This window comes from Colobus angolensis, unplaced genomic scaffold, assembly GCF_000951035.1.
Source record: "Colobus angolensis palliatus isolate OR3802 unplaced genomic scaffold, Cang.pa_1.0 Scaffold74, whole genome shotgun sequence".
Taxonomy (NCBI): Eukaryota; Metazoa; Chordata; class Mammalia; order Primates; family Cercopithecidae; genus Colobus; species Colobus angolensis.
The window spans coordinates 2164030-2185815 of NW_012121154.1; the positions used below are offsets into that span (position 1 = coordinate 2164030).

The 21786-nt window shown below is 34.8% G+C and overlaps 1 pseudogene; it reads right to left on the minus strand.

Moving 5' to 3' along the window:
• Nucleotides 1-20807: 20807 nt before the first annotated feature.
• Nucleotides 20808-21786, minus strand: part of LOC105501715 — a 7652-nt pseudogene continuing 6673 nt past the window's right edge.

Genomic DNA, 21786 nt, shown 5'->3' on the forward strand with positions numbered 1-21786 from the left:
CAACCTCCGCCTCCTGGGTTCAAGTGATTCTCCTGCCTCAGCCTCCCGAGTAGCTGGAACTACAGGAGCCCACCACCATGCTTGTCTAATTTTTGTATTTTTGGTAGAGACAGGGTTCCTCCATGTTGGTCAGGCTGGTCTCGAACTCCCTACCTCAGGTGATCTGCCCACCTTCAACTCCCAAAGTGCTGGGATTACAGGCATGAGCCACTGCCGCTTGGCCATTATGTGTGTGTTTATATATATGTGTGTGTGTGTATATATATATATATTTTTTTTTTCATGCAACTACTCCACATCTAGAAACCAAATTTTGTTCCAGTTATTTATCACTGCATAATGAACTACCACCCACAACATTTAGTGACATAAAATAAAAACTATTTAATTTTGGTTACATTTCCATGGGGTAGGAATCAAACCATCCTGGTACGGATGGCTTTCTTTCTAGGGCCTTAGCAAAAGTAGTAAAGGTCAATGTCTGGAGATGGCTGGGGCAGCTTGCATAGGACCATAAGTTTGCAGCTTTAGTTTTTTTCTCCCTTTGAGATGTGCTGAAGCTGGAATATCCAAGATATTTCTTTTACTCACATGCCTTGTGCCTGGACTTAAGTAGCTCTTTTTCCACATGGCATCTTCCCCTCTTTAACTAGGTGATTTTATTATTGTTAGACTTTTTACATGTGTATTACAACAAATGAGTATTCCAAAATAGAAGTTTCAGAGCTTAAAAGCTAGCCTAAAACTCATGCAGCATTATTTATGCCACAATTTTTTAGTTACATGGGGTCAGAGAAGATTTCATGTTGGGGGGGTTGTGAATATCAAGAGAGATCATTACCAAAATGTCTATTGTTCAAGTGAAACAAGTGACTGGGTGCCAAGTAGATCACAGAACATTATAAAAGCATTTTTGATAAACTGGAATTTCAAATTATATTAAAATTTATAATCTTGATTTAGTTCCACTGTTGTGTAATTTTCATGTTTTCATTCTTAAGATTTCAACAAATCAACATACCAGGAAGTCTAAATTCTCTTGGGATTTTTTTTGAAGCCTTTATAAAGATCTATGGCAATCTTCTATTGACTATGTAAATATCACCCTAAAATGATGTAGTTTTTTTCCTCAAGGATGTGTTACAATTTTATCTAATTGTTATTATAAAAATTAATAATTTATACCAATAAAATAATTTACATGTAAACTTGGGACTTAATTATGGTAATTTTCTCCTTTAAATTTGTACACTATGCTATTTTGTGTTTGACATGCATAATTAAAGTGGAATCAATTTGAAATAATATATCTGAAAATTCTAGCCCGTTTAAATTTTTTCATCACTAAACTCAGGCTTAAACAAAATAAGCTTTCTTTTTGTTAATCCTGAAAAACTGTCAGTTTACTAAAACACATTTTGGGACTTCTAAAGAGATCAATGTAATGTTGCTTGTATGTTAAGACTTATAATTTGGAAAGAGTAGAATCACAGGGGAAAAATTGTGGGGGATATTGATACTTTGCTAATAAAACAAAAAGACTCAGAATGCTCCTCGACGATTGTCATTATCAGCTGGGATGTTCTGTGCATGGAGTAGAACACATACTGTGGCTAATGATCCTGAGGATGAGGAGTGTGGAATAGTGCATAAAATGGTATTTGAATACACAAACCTTATGTCACCCATCACATCTAAGCAGTAATATTGTGTCTAAAACATGAAACAAGGCCGGGCGCGGTGGCTCAAGCCTGTAATCGCAGCACTTTGGGAGGCCGAGATGGGCGGATCACGAGGTCAGGAGATCGAGACCATCCTGGCTAACACTGTGAAACCCCGTCTCTACTAAAAAATACAAAAAAACTAGCCGGGCGGGGTGGCAGGCGCCTGTAGTCCCAGCTACTCGGGAGGCTGACGCAGGAGAATGGCGTAAACCCGGGAGGCGGAGCTTGCAGTGAGCTGAGATCCGGCCACTGCACTCCAGCCCGGGCGACAGAGCGAGACTCCGTCTCAAAAAAAAAAAAAAAAAAAAAAAAAAAAAAAACATGAAACAGACCACCCATTCACAGGATTGGCAAATGGATAAAAAAGGTAAGGTAATGAATTCAAGACAAAAGGAGGGAAAACACGTAATACAGATGACAAATAAGTCAGAGATAAGAGAGAGAAGGGTGACAGTGCTTCTCTAGCTGTGTGGTTTTTCATAGTTTTAAGTGACTGAACTAGGATAGAATATTTTACTTACATGGCCATATATTATTTTATTTTCATTTTTATTCCTCTATGTACATCAGTTTAGATTATTTCCATATTGGAATAAATGGCACTGATATAGATACAGGTGGGAGAAATGCTCCTCTGCTAGTTTTTCTATTAATTCAAAACAGAAACAATCCATCTCCATTCACCTTTTCCTTCTCTTCCTTAAGTTATTTCATATCTTTTCCCAGCTTTCCCCACATTGGAGCAGCTACAGCTGCAAAACACACACCGACTAGAGCACATCCATAGGGAGAAGGAGAAAGAAACTAGAGGGGATTACATTCAGCAAATGATCTTGCCTGTGTGTTCTCTGTAATATGTGTGGACAATTATCATGCAATATAGTTATGAATCCTGTTACTTTCATGGAGAGAAAGTGCATTTGCGCGCGTGTGTGTGTGTGCGTGCGTGTGTGTGTGTGTGTGTAGTGATTTTGCTTTTCATTCTTGGCTACCAGTGGAGCATATTTTGGGGGAACATGAGGAAACACTCATAGGCGCCATAAATGCTTGCACTGGGAGATTTCTGTTTGAACAGGTTTCATTGAACAAATAAAAGTAATTCTGGTAAACTATTCTATACATTTCATTTCCATTAGAATTTAAGTTTAAAACTGAGTCCCTGTAATCTGGTTATTCTCAGTTTAGAGTGGAAAGCATGATTAAAGATAATTTCCTTTTGATCCTGAATGTTTGATGGATACTGAATGATTCAGACCACACAAGATTAACTGAAGTTATTGGAAGTCAACCTTTAGAAGGCAAATGATTAAACTATTCCCCTAAAAATAAGATTTTTTGGAACTACTTCCTGAAAATGCTGTGCACACCTCTACAGTGTTCTCCTAGTAAGACCACACCTGGAAATCTGAGTGTTTTGCTTGAGGCATTTTGCTAGAGAGGTATTTGAAAGGTATCAGGGAGATAAATGAAACCACCTGGAGACTGTACCTCCAATGGCAATCACTGGCCTGTCCTGGGATGAAGGTATGCTTGCTTTACTGCAGCTGTCAGGCTGCTACTTTGTTCTTTACTGCTCCTCTCAAAACGCTATCCATCAAAAGGTGTCGCTTAGATTTATAGGTGGCAGGAGCTCTACTTTTATGAAGCACTGCTATTAAATATATGTGAATAATATTATTAATGCTTATTTAAATATTTATGAGGGCAAACTATATGACCTAAATCCTGGGAAAAGATAAAACTGCTCACAAAATCAGGAAGCCCAGGAAAGCAAGACAAAGTACCTCAAATATGCATAAAACCATCATTTCCTCACCTCAAAATATTAAAGTTTAAAACACAAAAGTGAGAGGAAAATAAGTAAGGACAACAGAACTTTAAAAGCTTCAACAGTTCTGCTAGAATTCTTGTTCCTATGCAGATCAAAATCAAATTCTCCTATAAAATGTGCAACAATTTGACCTTTACAGTTGCTCCTCTTCAGGTTTTGAAATCTTATAAAAACATACACAACTACATCTTGTGAAATAGGAGAATTATAAATCACATGTTAAAGATACCTATATATTTCCTCGAGTGAATGACCAATGGACATTACACAATGTTTAAATGAAGGATTTTTTAAATAACCCTATTAAAAATGGGCAAAGAACATGAACAGACATTTTTCAAAAGAAGACATACATCCAGCCAACAAACATATGAAAAATGCTCAATATTACTGATCATTAGAGAAATGCACATCAAAACCACAATGAGATACCATCTCACACCAATCAGAATGGCTATTACTAAAAGTAAAAAAAAATAACAGACACTGGTGATGTTATGGAGAAAAGGGAACACTTACATACTGTTGGTGGGAGTGTAAATTTGTTCAACCATTGTGGAAAGCAGTATGGTGATTCCTTAAAGAGCTAAAAACAGGACTACCAATTGCCCTAGGAATCCCATTACTGGGTATATACCCAGAGGAATATTAATGAGTCTACCATAAAGATACATGCACACAAATGTTCATTGCCTCCCTCTTCACAATAGCAAGGACATGGAGTTGACCTAAATGCCTGTCAATGACAGATTGGATAAAGAAAATGTGGTACATATACAACTGGGAATACTGTGAAGCCATAAAAAAGAATGGATTATGATTTTTATGGGAACATGGTTGGAGCTGTAGTTTGCTATGATCATTAGCAAACTAACAAAGGAAGAGAACATAAAGTACTGCGTGTTCTCATTTTTAAGTGGGAGCTAAGTGATGAAAACTCATAAACACAAAGAAGGGAACAACAGACAATGGGATCTATATGAGGGTGGAGGGTGAGTGGGGGGAAGGTCAGAAAAAATAACTATATGGTACTTGGCTTAATACCTAAGTGATAAAATAATCTGTACAATAAGCCCCTGTGACACAAGTTTACATACATTACAAACCTTTACATGTACCCCTGAACCTAAAATAAAAATTAAAAAGAAGTGTTTTCAACATTTTAGAACCAATGCATTTTTCAAAAAGACTAAAAGCAGCCTTTTATTATTATAAAATGTATGCATTTTGAATGTAAAAACATAAAAAATAATAAGCAAAAGTAAACAAGTAAAATCTGTATTGATCATACAGGTATTTTTAGTCTTAAAACCTTATTAATATCCTTAAAAACTTATCTATACTTAAATTTTCTACATATGTGTATACATAATTACATGCATGAGATCAGACTTTCCAGTTGTTTTGCAATGTGCTTATTTTCATTATCACTATTTTTGCATGTTAATATATTCACTTTATACATTCAGACTTCTTCAGTTTTACCCAAAGTATCCTTTATAGCTGGATTAGCTAAGCCAGATTCAATCCAGGCTTATATGTGTTTACTTGTTATGTCCCTTAAGTCTCTGTCTTTAAAATATATATATATGTATGTGTGTGTGATCATGTGTGATCATGTGTGCATGTGTGTGTATGTGTGGTGTATGTGTGTGATTGTGTGTACACAAATTTGTTCAATCAACTCCAGAAGTTCATTAACATTTTTTCTCCTAGGACAATATTTTTGTTGTTTGGCTCAGTTTTTGTTTCAAAGACTTGACAAACAAACTAGGCTGGTCTTCCTGCAGATTGATGTATTTTCTCAATTTGTCTGGTTGTTTCCTTGAGATATTGCCTGACTTATTTTTCTATCTCTATATTTTCTGCAAATGTGAATGTGCATTTGAAAGCTTGTTGGATTCAAGTTTTTGTTTGTTTCTTGAATGTCTTATATATTTTTTCCATAGCAACATCAAAATCTACTTGTTTACTTCCGTAAAGATACTTATTGGTATTTTGAATTCATAAATTGTTAGAGATCATTGACTTCTGTGTGATTTTAATTCTTCCTATCCAAAGATGGCAAGTCTTTACTTTCAAGTACGCTCATGCTCTTCAGAAGTGTTCTAGTTTTCTTCATATAAAAATCATTCCTCTCAAAGGAACTCATGTCTGTTTTATGTTTTATTACTCCCAAACCTATAATTTGGAAAACCTGTACATATATATGGTTTGACAGTAATACTTCCTCCTCTTTTTGATAGGCTAGCATACCATCATGAAATGTCTTAATTTGTTTATTTCCTGCTGTTTCCTTTCTTTTTCATGTGTGTTTTGCCCTAACGTATCATTGCCATTTGCTTCAAATTTATTGTATGATTGAAGGAAGACCTGCCACCATTTCCTATGTTGATTCTTCTGTGTGTTTCTTCTTTTTTGAAAGACATCTTTATTTTAAAATCAGGCTGAGCCATGTTTTAAGTTACATAATCTCCACATTGGTGTCCTTAAGACACAGATTATACAGATTAATGAGAATTTAATATATTGAAAATGATGTAGGCCCATTTTTTTAAAAAACAGAAGTTTCCACACATTTTAAGCCTATATATAATATTTTCAAAAATTAATATGCAGCAGAAATTAAACTATGCTCACCTATTTAGTCTGTTGCTATTGGAGAGTTTGTTCCTATTGCTAAAAATGGAAAAATATGTTATAAATAAAAAATAAACATATAACAGTAAGTATTAAAATGCATTATATGGCTTTTATGAAAACAAATTGTACAAATATTGAAATTAGCCTTAATATGTTCAAACATTTATCTCTTTTAGTTTATCTGATATGAGAAATATCGCTCTGGAGACAAATTGTAGACAGAGAAAGTGTTTGTATCTTTTTTATTAACATATAATTATTGCATATATTTCTGAAGTACATGTGATACTTTCATACATACATAGAACAAATTATCTGAATAGACATTTATCAAAAGAATACATACAGATGGCCAATAGGTATATGAAAAATGCTGAAATCATTAATCATTAAGGAAATGCAAATCATATCTGAAGAGTTAAATAATTCATGACTTGTTTACACTTTCTAGTTCTCTGTAACAATGTATGAAATATAACGTTTCTGATTCCTGGAGAAACTAAGCTACTCAAAAAGATTGCTAAAATATGAACTAAAACAAAATGAAAAATCATGTAGTGATACTAAGTTCTATAAAAAATAAATAAATTTTTAAAAGTAAAAAAGATTATGAATAAAATAGTGTAATAATAGAATTGCCAAATACAAAAAGAATAAAATACAGGTTGAATGTTCATTCTTTGATATACCTGGGATCAGAAGTGTTTCAGATTTTGATTTTTTTTCATATTTTAGAATATTTGCATATACATATATAAAATGAGATACCTTAGTATCTCATTAGATACTAAGACCCAAATTTAAGCACAAAATTTATTTTTGTTTCATAAACTCATACTCCTTTAACACATAACCTGAAGGTAATTTTATACAAAATTTTTAATAACTTTGTCGCATGGAATAAATTTTTACCTATGACCTGTCACATAAAGCCAAGTGTGGAATTTTCCACTTGTGGCATCCTGTAGGTCCTCAAAGAGTTTCAGATTCTGTAATATTTTGAATTTTGTATTTTCAGATGCTCAGTGTATACATGGCTTAATTGAACTGAGAACAACTGTAAAAGCTAGATCATTAATTATTATCAATATTATATGAAAAACTAACAGAGAAATTTAACATTATTATCAGACAAAGAAAAATTTGTACCCTTACAGGTAATAATTCTAGAAACATATAAACTTTACTTTCCAGGTAAATAAACTAATTTTTATAAAGATGAAGATCACTTATGCAGAAAATCAATCTCCTTATTTCAAAATAGGATTACAATTCAAGTTTTCTGAAAATTAGCCTAATATGTTTTTCTACTAAAACACACTTTTTGATGTAAATGTTCTGCATATTATGCACAAGTAATTAATAATATAGTAGTCTTTGACAGGAAAAGTTAAATTTAGTATTTCTACAATAAGATTAGTTTCTTTTTAATTATATTTTAAGTTCTAGGGTACATGTGTACAACATGCAGGTTTGTTACATATGTATACAGGTGCCATACTGGTGTACTGCACCCATTAACTCGTCATTTACATTAGGTATATCTCCTAATGCTATCTCTCCCCCATCCGCCCACCCCACAACAGGCCCCCCGTGTGTGAGATGTTCCCCACCTTGTGTCCAAGTGTTCTCATTGTTCAATTCCCACCTATGAATGAGAACATGTGGTGTTTGACTTTCTGCCATTGTGATCGTTGGCTGAGAATGATGGCTTCCAGTTTCATCCACGTCCTTTCAAAGGACATGAACTCATCCTTTTTTATGTCTGCATAGTATTTCATGGTGTATATGTGTCACATTTTCTTAATCCAGTCTATCATTGATGGACATTTGGGTTGGTTCCAAGTCTTTGCTATTGTGAATAGTGCCACAATAAACATACGCGTGCATGTGTCTTTATAGCAGCATGATTTATAATCCTTTGGGTATATATTCAGTGGGATGGCTGGGTCAAATGGTATTTATAGCTCTAGATCCTTAAGGAATCGCCACTATAAGTAAACCACGATTAATATGGTGTTTTTATGTAATTTTTTCCTTAATATTGCTTTAAGAAAGGGTTACCTTACACATTTCTTAGGTTGTAATAAATGAAGTAATCAAATTGACAATATTGAATGGTTAGCACTGACATGTATTAAATTGATATTCTAAGCAGATGATAGAATATATATGCCCAGGAAACAACTTATATTAAACTTAGGGAGAGAAAAGAGACAGGTTTATAAAGAAATTATCTTTTTTTTCAAGATTTTATTGGCAAAGGCAATATTTGTAACTACAAAATCACTTTTTATAAAATCTCTTCAATTGATTTGTAAACGTTTACAAATGTTATAGCCTCCTAGAAATATAGTGAGAAAATACACAAAGGAGAATAAATGAAACACTCATAATTTACTCAGAGATAATAATCTGTTTTTAACATTTTGGTGTTTATCCTTTTAGACAAAGACAAATATGCATTTTCCCCTTGAAATATGTTAATTTTATAAAGACTGTTTTGTAGCTTGGTTTTTAAAAGTTTTTTTTTAATGTCTTATTTTACTTGTACCATAATTTCTCATTGTTGACATTTGACATTTTCTGTCAAGTGTTTCACATTATAAATATTGACATGAATGCCCTTGAGGCTAACTTTCTGTCATTCATTCTATAATTACAGTTGTCAAAGTTGCTAATATATCTATACACTTGATAGTATTACTATCAGTTGTAGATTTCAAGAGATAAAATTCTACATTCCAAAGTGGAAGTATTTGAGAAACTCTAGCTTTTGTAACTAGAAGATTTTAGATGTTCTGTTAATCTATTAACATATTGAACTATTAAATGTTATCTATTAATGAAAGATATCACATATTGAATTATATTATGCAATGCACAATAATGTGTGCATGAGGGAAGTCTCATATAGACTAGTCACATAAAAACTGTTCTGAAGGTTATACATGTTGTTAACTTTTTTCAACAAAACTAAAATGTCTCATCACCAGAAAATAAAGTCCAAAATAAAACAAAACAAAATTAAAATGACTTACTGTATTTTTCATATGCAGCTGCCTGATGGAAATTAATTGAAATATATACTGATCTCAAAATGTTCTCTCATATGTTGCAGGAAAAGCAAATAGAAAGGAAATATTCAGAGCAACAGGTCATTTTTTCACATTTACCACAGATTCCAGATTTTTAAAGTAGTGGGTGAACAACAAACCTCCCTTCCCAAGTGAGATAAAGGAATTAAAACACAGTAATTGACTTGGTAAGCAGTTGTTAATCCATAATCATTGAAATTAGATAATTTAATCCTTTTCCATTTTCAGGAATTATTAAAACTTTCCTCTTAGTCCCATTGTGTGTAATTACAGCTATTTTATATAGAAGAAATTAGAATCATATCTTGATTATACTAATCATGGATTGGCTTTAAAATATTTGCATCAAAAAATAAATTTAAAATACATTAATATTTGAATAAAGAAAAATTCTACTAACTTCAGTTTACAAAAATAAGATATTTGCATTGGAACAAACTGAATTATATCACACTGCAGGATTTTTCAGTGATCTTTGACAAATGTGATGTGTGTAAGTTCATCTAAATTTTTTTTAGAGATCTCTGAGGTGACTTAAAACCAGGGATAGTTTTAAATAATTGGCAATACAATCTTTATCATAAGGGTATGTCAACTTCCCATGGGTATGAATAAATATGAACTCTCATTATTGACTAACAGGAGACTTCATTAATATTAGAGAAGGAAAAAGATATAAATTCACTTTAAATAGAAAATTGCTGGGGGAGGGAAATATGTAATTACAATTATTCTAATTCTGAAGACATCTATATTCTGAATGCTTAGTGAAATGAAATGTGGCTTCAATTTAACGTAAAAAAATGCTACTTTAACTATGTTTATTAAGCATAATAGACATATGGAAACAGCTTATGACTCAACTGAACTTCTACATATAATACATTTATTGTCTTCTTATAAAACGCCATTATCAAAAACATATTTGATATTAATAAGTTTATGTATTATTACAGTTACAAGAGAAAAAATTCTAGTATTTACTATCACGCCTGAGATGCCACTCATTGTATTTAAAGCATACAGACATTATCTTTTAAGATTACAACTGATTCAGAGTGGCTATATTTGAATTAATTTTGATATTTGAATAAGCTTTTCACCATCTACATTTCAATTGGTCTCAATGATTTTCTTATGCTATTTCAGCTGATGCTAGTTAAGTTTTGAAGAACAATAGACTGTTTTTTGTTTGTTTGTTTGTTTAACTTACTTCATAGGGCTTAAGTACTTTACTCACATCCTTTTAAAGGATGCAGAGAAATCCTAGTGATTTCATGGATAATTATACAGTGAAAGTAAATCTCTCTAAATTAGAATTAGTTAAATTTCCAAAATCTTGTTGAAGAGATGCTGATACAACATTACATTATTAAACTAAAATGTTGTTCAAGATATAAGGCTATCATTGATCCAAGGGTATGATTCGGTAAAATTATTTTTGTTAGAACTATAAATTTTTTTTAAGCCTTCACTGCTAATACCTTCAGGTACTGGAAAATTCGAGGTGACTAGGGACTGGAACGGACCCCCAGCATACTGAAGCAGCCCTGTAAAAATGTGACCAGACTGTTTGTTACATGGTACCTTGATCCCATATCTACTTACTGGCCGGAGTCTCCAGGTACCCTCTCCCACAAGCGTCTTTGAACTGGGACTATCAAGCCAGTAGCAGCTCTGCAACTCCCTGGGACAGAGCTCCCAGTGGAAGGGGCAGGTTGCCATCTTTGCTGTCTTGAAGCCCTCACCCTTGCTGTCTCCAGGCTCTGCAGAGTCCACGGGACGTGGGACTGGTCTGGAACCCCACATCTCACAGAAAAGTGGCTGCGTTGCAGCCTGCTTAGTCCCTAGGTTAGTTAGGTCTGAGTTTGTGTTCCACAACCAAGGAGAATAAGGCGTGCGGACACCAGAGAGTGCATAGAGTAGGATTTTTAAGCAAAAGGGAAGTTGTCAGCAAAGAAAGGGGACCTGAAAGCAGGTTGTCAGAAATGGGGCTGAGTTCTCGGTCTTTTCTGTGGTAAAGAGAAGGAAGTCTTCTGAGGGATCTGCCCGAAATAGGAGGGGCAAAGTTCCCTCCTCAGGGTGTTGCATTTGCATATGCCTAGGATTGGCCAGAGTGAGTCCATCTTGGTTATTGCCCATAAAAGCCTAAGAAAAACTCACAGAGGTGCTAAAACCACAATGCTAATGTCATGTTAATGACATTTAATGAGATGAGTCAAATTAAAGGCAGTTAGGCTGATTTATTGTCCCTGTGCCTAGGCTGGGACATTTCCTTCTGAGTAAGATCCTGGTATAAGAGGAAATTCTTAACCACATTTCTTTCCACTAAGTACAGGGGCTGAGCAGGTGTGGTCCTGCAGGTATTTTTCCACTCCTGAAACACTCCCTCCCTATCTGCCTAACCAGCCTCTACGTTTTTCCTCTGTTGACTGAACTGTTCTCCCTGCAGGTCCTGGTTCTCATTTCTTCTCACTGGGCAGGGCTGCCCAAATTAAGACTGCAGAATAATCACCTTGCCCAAACCTGACCACTTCAATCACAGGCAGCCCTGCAGTGTTAAGGACTGCCCACATGCAGAGATGTGAAAGAACCAATGCAAACTCCAGCAACTCAAATTGCCAGTGTTTTATGTCCTCAAAATGTCCACAGTACTTCTCTAACAAAAGTTCTTAACGAGGCTGAGTTGGCTGAAATGATAGAAACAGAATTCAGAATACAGATAAGAATGAAGATCACTGAGATTGAGGAGAATGACAAAACCCAATCCACGAAAATGAAGAATCACAATAAAATAATACAGGAGCTGACAGACAAAAGAGCCAGTATGAAAAAGAACTTAACTGATATGATAAAGCTGAAAAACACACTCCAGGAATTTCACAATGCAATCACAAATATTAACAGCAGAATAGACCAAGCTGAGTAAAGAATCTCAGAATTTGAAGACTGGTTCTCTGAAATAAGACAGTAAGACAAAAAAAAAAAAAAAGAAATGCAATGAACAAAAACTCCAAGAAATGTGGAATTATGTAAACACACCAAATCTACGAATAGTTGGCATACTTAAAGGGACAGGGAGAAAGTAAAAAACTTGGAAAGAATATTTCAGGATTCCATCCATGAAAACTTCCCCAATGTCATTCGAGAAGCCAATAATCAAATTCACAAAATACAGAGAACCATTACAAGATTCTACCCAAAAAGATTATCTCCAACACACTTACTCTTCAGATTTTCCAAGGTTGAAATGAAAGAAAGAACATTAAAGGCAGCTAGAGAGAAAAGGCAGGTTATTCACAAAGGGAACCCTATCAGGCTAACAATGGACCTCTTAGCAAAAAACCATACAAACCAGAAGAGACTGAGGATCTGTATTCAACATTGTTATAGAAAGAATCTTCAACCAAGAATTTTGTATCCAGCCAAACCAAGCTTCCTCAGCAAAGGAAAAATAAGATATTTTCAGATAAGCAAACGCTAAAAGAGTTTGTTACCACCAAGGGGCACTAAATATGGAAAGGAAAGATTGTTATCAGCCAAGTCAAAAAAAAACCTGTAAGTAGAAAGACCAGTGATACTATAAGGCAACCAAACAAATAAGCTGGAACAATAACTAGGTAACAACACAATGACAGGATCAAATTCACACACATCAATACTACCTTGAATGTAAATGGGCTAAATGACCAATTTAAAGTTACAGAGTGGCAAGCTGTCTATAAAAGCAAGACCTAATAGTTTGCTGTCTTCAAGGGAACCATCTCAAACACAATGACACACATACTCTCAAAATAAAGGGATGGATAAAAATCTACTAAGCAAAAAGAAATCAGAAACAAAGCAGGGATTGCAATCTTAATTTCAGATAAACAGGCTTTATACCAATAAAGATCAAAAAAGAAAAAGAAGGGCATTACATAATGGCACAGGGTTAAATTCAACAGGAAGACCTAACTATAACAAATATATATGCACCCAACACAGGAGCACCCGGATTCATAAAGCAAATTCTTAGAGACCCATGAAGAGACTTAGACTTCCACACAATAATAGTGGGAGACTACAACACTCCACTGACAGTACTAGACAGATAGATCACTGAGGCAAAGAATCCACAAAGATATTCGGGACCTGAACTTAACATTAGATCAAATGAATCTGATAGGCCTCTATATTACTCTCCACCAAAAACCACAAAATATACATTCTTCTCATCTGCACATGACACGTACTCTAAAACTGACCACACAATCAAACATATAATAATTCTCAGCAAATGCAAAAGAACGAAAATCATATCAAACATACTCTTGGACCACAGTGCAATAAAAATAGAAATGAAAGCTAAAAAAAAATCATTCAACACCATTAAATTACATAGAAACTATATAACCTGTTTCAGAATGACTTTTGGGCAAATAATGAAATTAAGGCAGAAGCCAAGAAATTCTTTGAAACTAATAAGAACAAAAATAAATCATACCATAATCTCTGTGATATAGCTAAGGCAGTGTTAAGAGGGAAATTTATAGCACTAAACACCTACATCAAAAAGTTAGAGAGATCTCAATTTAATAAGTTAGCATCCCAATTAAAAGAACTAGAGAATCAAAAGCAAAACAACCCCAAATCTAGAAGAAAACAAGAAATAACCAAAATCAGAACTGAACTGAAGGAGATCAAGACTTGGAAAACCCTTCAAAAGATCAACAAATTCAGGACTTGTTTTATTTTTTTGAAAAAATAATATTATAAGCAGACTGCTAGCTAGATTAATAAAAAAGAAAAGAGAGAAGATCCAAATAAACATAATCAGAACTGACAAAGGGGATGTTAACACTGACCCCACAGAAATACAAATAACCATCAGAGAATACTGTGAACCCCTCTATGCACACAAACTAGAAAACCTCAAAGAGCTGCATAAATTCCTGGACACATACACCCTCCCAAGACTGATAACAGCAAGAAATTTATTCCCTGAACAGACCAGTAACAAGCTTCAAAATTAAACCAGTGATAAATAGTCTATCAACCAAATAAATCTCAGAACCAGAGAGATTCACATTTGAATTGTAGCAAATGTACAAAGAAGAGCTGCTACCATTCTTGCTAAAACTCTTCCCCAAAATTCAGGAGGACAGACTCCTCTCCAACTCATTCTATGAGGCCAGCCTCATTCTGTTACCAAAGCCAGGCAAAGACAACATATAAAAGAAAACTTCAGACCGATATACTTGATGAACATTGACGTAAAAATCCTAGACAAAATACTTGCAAACTGAATCCAGAGCCACATCAAAAAGCTTATCCATCACAATCAAGTAGGCTTAACTCCTGGGATGTAAATGTGGTTCAAAGTATGCAAATCAATAAATGCGATTCATCACATGGACAGAAATAAAGACAAAAATCAACATGATTATTTCAATAGATGCAGAAAAGACATTTGATACAATTTAACATCCTTTTATGTTAAAAACTAAATAAATTATGTAATGAAGAAATATACCTCAAAATCATAAGAGCCGTATATGACAAACCCATAGCCAACATCATACTGAATGAGCAAAAGCTGGAAGCATTCTCCTTAAACACCATCACAAGATAGGGATGCCCTCTCTTATCATTCCCATTCAACATAGTATTGGAAGTCCCAGACAGAGCAATCAGGGAAGAGAGAGAAATAAATGGCAACCAAATGGGAAGAGAGAAAGTCAAACAATCCCTGTTTGAAGATGACATGTTTTTATATCTAGAAAATCCCTGTCTCAGCCCAAAAGCTCCTTCAGCAGATAAACAACTTCAAGTGTAAATTTGTTCAGCCACTGTGGAAAGCAGTGTGGCAACTCCTCAAAGAATTAAAAACAGAACTACCGTTCAACCCAGCAATCCCATTACTTGGTACATACCCGAAGGAATATAAATCATTCTACCACAAAGACACATGCATGCATATGTTCATTGAAGCATTATTCACAATAGTAAATACATGGAATCAAACTAAATACCTATCAATGGTAGACTGGATAAATAAAAGGTGCTCCATATACAGTATGCAATACTATGCACCCATAAAAAAGAATGAGATCTTGTTTTCAGTACCATGGATGGAACTGGAGGCCATCATTCTTAGCAAACTAATGCAGGAACAGAAAACCAAATACCACGTGTGATAATCAGACCACTAAATGATGAGAACACATGGACACAAAGATGGGAACAACACACACTGGGGCCTATCTGAGGGTGAAAGGTAGGAAGAGGGAAAGGAACAGAAAAAAAACAATTATTGGGTACTAGGCTTAGTACCTGGGTGACAAAATGATCTGTACAATAAACCCCTCTGACATGAGTTTACCCATAAAACAAACCTGCACATGTACCACTGAACATAGAAGCCAGAAAAAAGAATTATGAACAATCTAAAAGGTAAGATAAACATTTGAATGACTATGTGACTTACTGTACTAAATATACAGCTATGATTTGACATATCATCTAAGAAGCCAAGACATCTAACAAGATTTTGTCAATATTATATAAAGGTAATTTAAACCAAAAGGATTTGAATCAAGACACCACTATATAATTTATCTGTAAGACATGTTACCTCATAAAAAATTCCATTCTAAAACTGTCCCCCAAACCTCAGGGACATCTACTGACACAGTCTCACAAGCTGTTCCAAGGAGGTCTTGGTGATTATCAGTCTGGGTTCATTTTACCTTTTTTGTCGTTGTTACATTTACAAAGACAGAAATTTATTTTTCACAGTTTGGGGTGCCATTTTCATTTTTTAGGGTTGAAACCATGTACCAACCTCCCAACTTTCAGTCCCAGAGCATTGCAAGAATGTGGAGGTCTTTCTCAGTGGAGCCAGGTTGGCTGAGTGTGAGGAGTGGGGAGAACAATGTTCTTTAATTAGAATTGTAAAAGTTTGTGTTTATTATCTGGATAATATTTTAATTAATGCTATTTTGAGAAATAAATATTACAATTGAGAGACTGTATAATGAGTATATTAGTATAGAATAAGCAGACATTTCAGTTAGTTTTTTTTTTTCTCTGAAACCTTGCATATTTCTGGAACTCACCGTACTAAATAACGTGAAACCAACATTCTGTGCTCTCTGGGTCACTGTCCCACTCCCTGAAGGAAACAATAGCTTTTCTAATGACAGCCGCCCACCTAGGCTTTTCTTGCCTCTTCAACTATTAATAATTCACCCCATGGCAACTTGAGGCACTTTTTTAAAAGATCAGATTATTTATCTCTCCATTAATCACTCTAAAATAAAATGTTATAATGTCATCTCGTCACCCTTAGAAAAGGATTGCTAGACAAAACATAGGACAAGTGTTATGTTTTAAGTATTATATTATTGCACAAGTATTGGATGAGACAAATTATACCAAAAGTAATTATCTAAAATCCCAATTTAATTAGGCAGCTTCTATTTTTATTTGCTAAATCTGGCATCCTAGTTTAGCTGATATAGTAAACCCCTTTTAGTGGCCTACACACCCTGCCCACTCTGGTAACTGCTGGCTTTGACCGCATCATGTTATATCAGTCTCTACCACACTCTTCTGTATTCCTTTGTTTTACAAACTGCAAGGTGACTCATCAGTGGGTTGTGAAGTCAACTCAGGGGCCTGTCTGTGTTTAACTAGAGAGAGAGAGAGAGAGAACAAAACAAAATTAAAGAAAGGAATAGAAACAAAAGTAAAAGTGCATAACATGTAATAAGAGAATGATGCTTCATAAAACTCTAAGCTATATACGCGTAAGTGTGTGTCTCTGGTGTCTCTAGGTGTGTCTTAGGTGACAATGTAAAATTAATTTTTTTACTGTGAGTGAGGGTCAAGTATTTTGAAAGCCATTGCCTAGCCACATTGCCCTTTATTAAACCTGCAAGTGCAAACCACTTTCCTGCTCCTGGACCTTTGCAAGACTTTTTTTCCTCTGCTTAGAATGATTCTCCTCTCCATAATACCTTATTCCCTTCATGAGTCTGGCTCCTTGTAATTATTGGATTCTAAACTTAAATAGTACCTTCTTAAAGAGGCTTACAATAGTGGAATATGTTGAGTATTGAAGAGATCGATTCACCTTGTTCTGAAGATCTGTGGCAGGCAAACATATTTAATGTAAGATAAGTCACATACCGCTCCCCACTCCACACCCCACACACACAGCCCTCCAACATTATTTGAATTTACTATTAAAGAAAAGTTGGTACTTTTCTGAGTTGGTTAATACTATTTACAGCAAGTAATGACACCTATTTTGGAGGTATGTTTTATTCTCTCTCTTATTTGTTAAATATATTAGTTACTGCAATATCCCTCAAATTTGTTAAATAATGTAACCAAGGAACTGAAATTTTCTTTTTAAATTACTTCAATTGATCTAATTATTTATTTAGTTTGTTATAGTGTGTAGGTACCTGATTATTGGAATCTAAATTTTTGTGAAGTGTTCTATTTTTAATCTACAAGAGGGATTCACATCTCTTAGGGTAAAATAATTTACAGAAATCTGTTTTGAGGCTGAGAGACAAATTCTTGAATATGCTTACATGGACTAAACAGCTCTGATTTTATCCTACGTGATGCTTATAAAAGCTTTTGCATAATGCTACTCTTTTCCATTTATGTAGACTTCTAAAAAAATGAGCCTGCTTGTCTTCCAGCTACTAACAACAGATGTGCTTAGCATAAAACATCAGAAGTGAATTGTGCAAACTGTAGCTAAGATCTAGTAAAATTGGAATGAAAATTTGCCTTCGAGGAAGCTATCTGCTATTTTCTTCTGCAAATTTGTTTCATATTTTCCTTAAAGATGAGGGGGAAAGGATAAGCTTTCAGTCATGCTTCTATATTAGCATTACATCTGCTTACAAACTTTAAATTTTTTTTGAAAAGTTTCAATTGAGTCCTTGTGTCAGAGACCTTCAATAAAAGATTTGTAATTCAAAAGAGTTGAGATAATCTCCTATGGCCCTTTGACTTGAAGAAGTCAGTTTTAAAATTCAGTTACCTCTGTCACAGAGACTTTTCAACCATTAAGCAGCTCTTTTTAACCTTTTTTTCTACAAACTGCTCAGGATTTAAATGGAAGCAATAATGTAAACTGAAAAGCATATGAGACTGCCTCTTCTAATTTATGACAAAGAAAGCTACTGCACATGCTTCTTTTAATATTTATAAGCAATTTTCTAAAATATTATATTCTAAAAGCACACTGATTTTCCTTTTAGTAGTAATTGTGAGAGGTTTTCAAATTCCTAAGAGCAATCTTTGAATTTTATCCTGATTGTTGGGTATATTATATTTGTGATAATAATTGTGGGAGTATACTGTTTATTAATAGTATGTTTCCATAGTATTTCAAAACTTCTGAAGCATAAATTTATTCTTTTAAGTTCTAAACTATATTTTTTTCTCAAAGTTTTACAAAATGTTTTGCTTTTGAAATTTTAACACACTAAATTCAACTTTCAAACTAGGTTGTTTCAACTTTTCTTTATCTCCCCAAGACTTGAAATCTTTTCAATTGACTTTCTTAGTTGACTTTGCTCAACTATGACATGAAACAACCAGCTTTTTATTAAATCTACTAACCATCAAAAAGCACAATGTTGATGTTTTGTAGCAGATAAAGTAATGCTTTTCTCATAAGACTTTACTTCAAATAAAAGCAATAAAATTTTGTTTATTGCTCTCAATTTATCCTAGTACGTATTTCCAGAAATACTATGCAGCCATGAAAGAAGTTGACCATAACAGTGAGTACCCCATATTTTGTTGAACTGATTAGTTTTGTAATATAAATTGCATGAAGACAAACCAAAAGTTTGTTCCACATTAATCCACTAATAAAATTGATTATTTGATTTGCTACTACAGAATACATTTTAAAAACTAGTTACTCTTTGAAAAATTGTTTCTGACTTGTGGTTGCCCAGATATCTTGATTTCAGAACAACCCCATTCCTGAATGTAGGCACCGGGAAGCTGTTGTTTTCTTCTCAGAACTTGACAGTTGCAATAATTTAAAGCCAAGTCTTGATGCTTTGCTAAATTATTCTCTTCTCACAATATATAGTCATTGACATTTCATAACATTTGAGCATCTTGCTCACTCTTTCACTGAATGAACATGCCACTGAAATCACAACAGTGACTGAAAATTCAAGGAACTGCAATAATTTTGATGACCCTGAATTATTTTTTTAATATAGAAATTTCTATGAAAGGAAGGTAATAAATACTGCTAAAGAAATTGACCATGACACCATCACATATATCTGTTGTATATAAATTTCAAGATTTCATCTATAAATGGATTAAACACTATACTTTTTATATTGTTCTCAATATTTGCTCTGTGCTTGTGTGTCATGCAATACACTGGGAGTCTTCCAGGTGTGATTTTCATCATTTTAGCTTTTTCCTACTTCTGTGTTGCCCAAGTTACACAATTCAGTAGCAAGCAGCTGTAGTGTTAAATTTGCATGTTAAGGCTTTCCTAGAACGTACTGAAATGTGTCCTTTAGCATGTCCAGTTTTAATACCTAACTTCTCACAAAGTGAGAATTCCACAAAGCATCCAGAAGTCCCATGTATACTGCAATTTTAAATCTAATATTTTTGCTTATGTACATAATAAGATAAATTGAAGTTATTTTCTTTTTTTCCCAAGCCAAACTGTATTCATCTTCATTAAAGATACTTTCCATAAACAATCATGGTATTTCAGGCAGGACATGGGCAGATAGTCATTAACAGTATACAGCAACTTTCAAACTCACTTCTTCAATGGACTACCAAAAATCAGAAAGCCACTACAAAACTCAATGAAGCCTTCATGTGATGCTCTGAACAGGGAAAGTTTAGAGTGAGGGTTGACATTTCACATTTAGCATGTTGTTTAACAACTTTTCATGAGCCGACCCTGACTTTCAGGAAGTGAAATGAAAATGGCAGAATTTATGTTAAGATCCACAACCTAGAAACGAGAACCAATACTCTTTTGACAGGTGCCATCTCAGTGGCATCACTGGAAGTCCAGATTGCCTGACACACTGGTTACCAAGGATTGGGGGTCAGGTCCCAGCAGATATCTTGGTTTACGGGAGTTACGTCTATGCTGAAAGATGGAAAGGGAGTGAGGACATAAAAATGAATTTCTTTTTCCATACCACAAGGCTTTTGTGCCAAGGTGACCATGTGTGCAAAGTCAGGGAATCCGTCCTTCTGGGAGTCAAAAAAAAATTTCTTCAAAACTAGAAGAGAAAGGTGTTTTCACTACATCAATCCAGGTTCGGAGACATTCTATTATTTACATATGTCCCTTCCATCTAAAATAGCAATGAAGTGTTCTGTGTGCTAACAACATAGATTTTAAAAAAGTAAAACAAGATTCTGCATTTTTATAAAACTTGATAATAATAGCATTTCAAACTGTATAGTCACCGGAAGTACACACTCATCAAAAAGTCACACACTCCACTTGTCATCTCCAGCACCTTCAGCTTTCCGTGCCTGGTCTGTTCTGGCATCTCCATTTTCTGTAGGGTTATTCCCCTCCTTGCCAGCATCAGCTTTTCCCTTCTTCCCTTTGGGTACCTTCTCTCCCTTCTTGGCAGGGGCCTTTTTAGGCTTGGGCTCTGGCTTTGGAGGAGCAGGTTTAGCAGACAACCTCGAGGATCTTCTCTGTGGTTCATCCTTCACCTTGGCTTTATCTCCTTCAGCCTTTCTCTTGGGCACGGTGGTGGCGACAATCGCTGGATGTAGGCACTGGGCACGGGATGCAACAGTGCGAAGGCTTTGATTGATCGGGGGGTGTTCTCGCCTTTTCTTCTTCACAGTGTTCTTGGAGTTATTTTCAAGATATCAGAAAGCACCTTTAGATCAATTGTCACTTTATGTCTATGGCTGAGCAGAACAAACTTAAATATAAGGAACTTGGTTTCGCTCTATTAGCTCTGCGAAGGACACTGTCTATTTGATATAATCAGGATGACCATGAGAATGTGCCTCTCAAGTCTCTAGCTGCAGGGAGCTTAACTGTCCAAGGGCCTAGCAGCAGTGCTCTGAAATTCACATAGGTTCTTGTGCTGATGGACAACTCTCAGGCTATCCCCAACCGAGTATGGCAGCATACTGAGTATGGCAGCATACCAACTGAGTGTGGCAGCATACCAACGTAGGCATGTTCCTGGGAGATGCAGCTGTCCTCTGATGCACAACTTTGACTTGAGGACTCATCTGCCTTGCCTAACTGCCTAACTTGCCTTAGATCTACATGGCAATTTGAAATGCTGCCACATTAACTGATTCAAATTTACCTCCCTCTTTTATTTTATTTTATTTTTTTTTTTTAGCAGTATCGTGGTTTAATGACTCTGTAAGCAACCCTTAGCTCTCTCTCCATTTTCTCTCACAGGCTTTTCCTCTGTGAGATTTCTTTCTCATT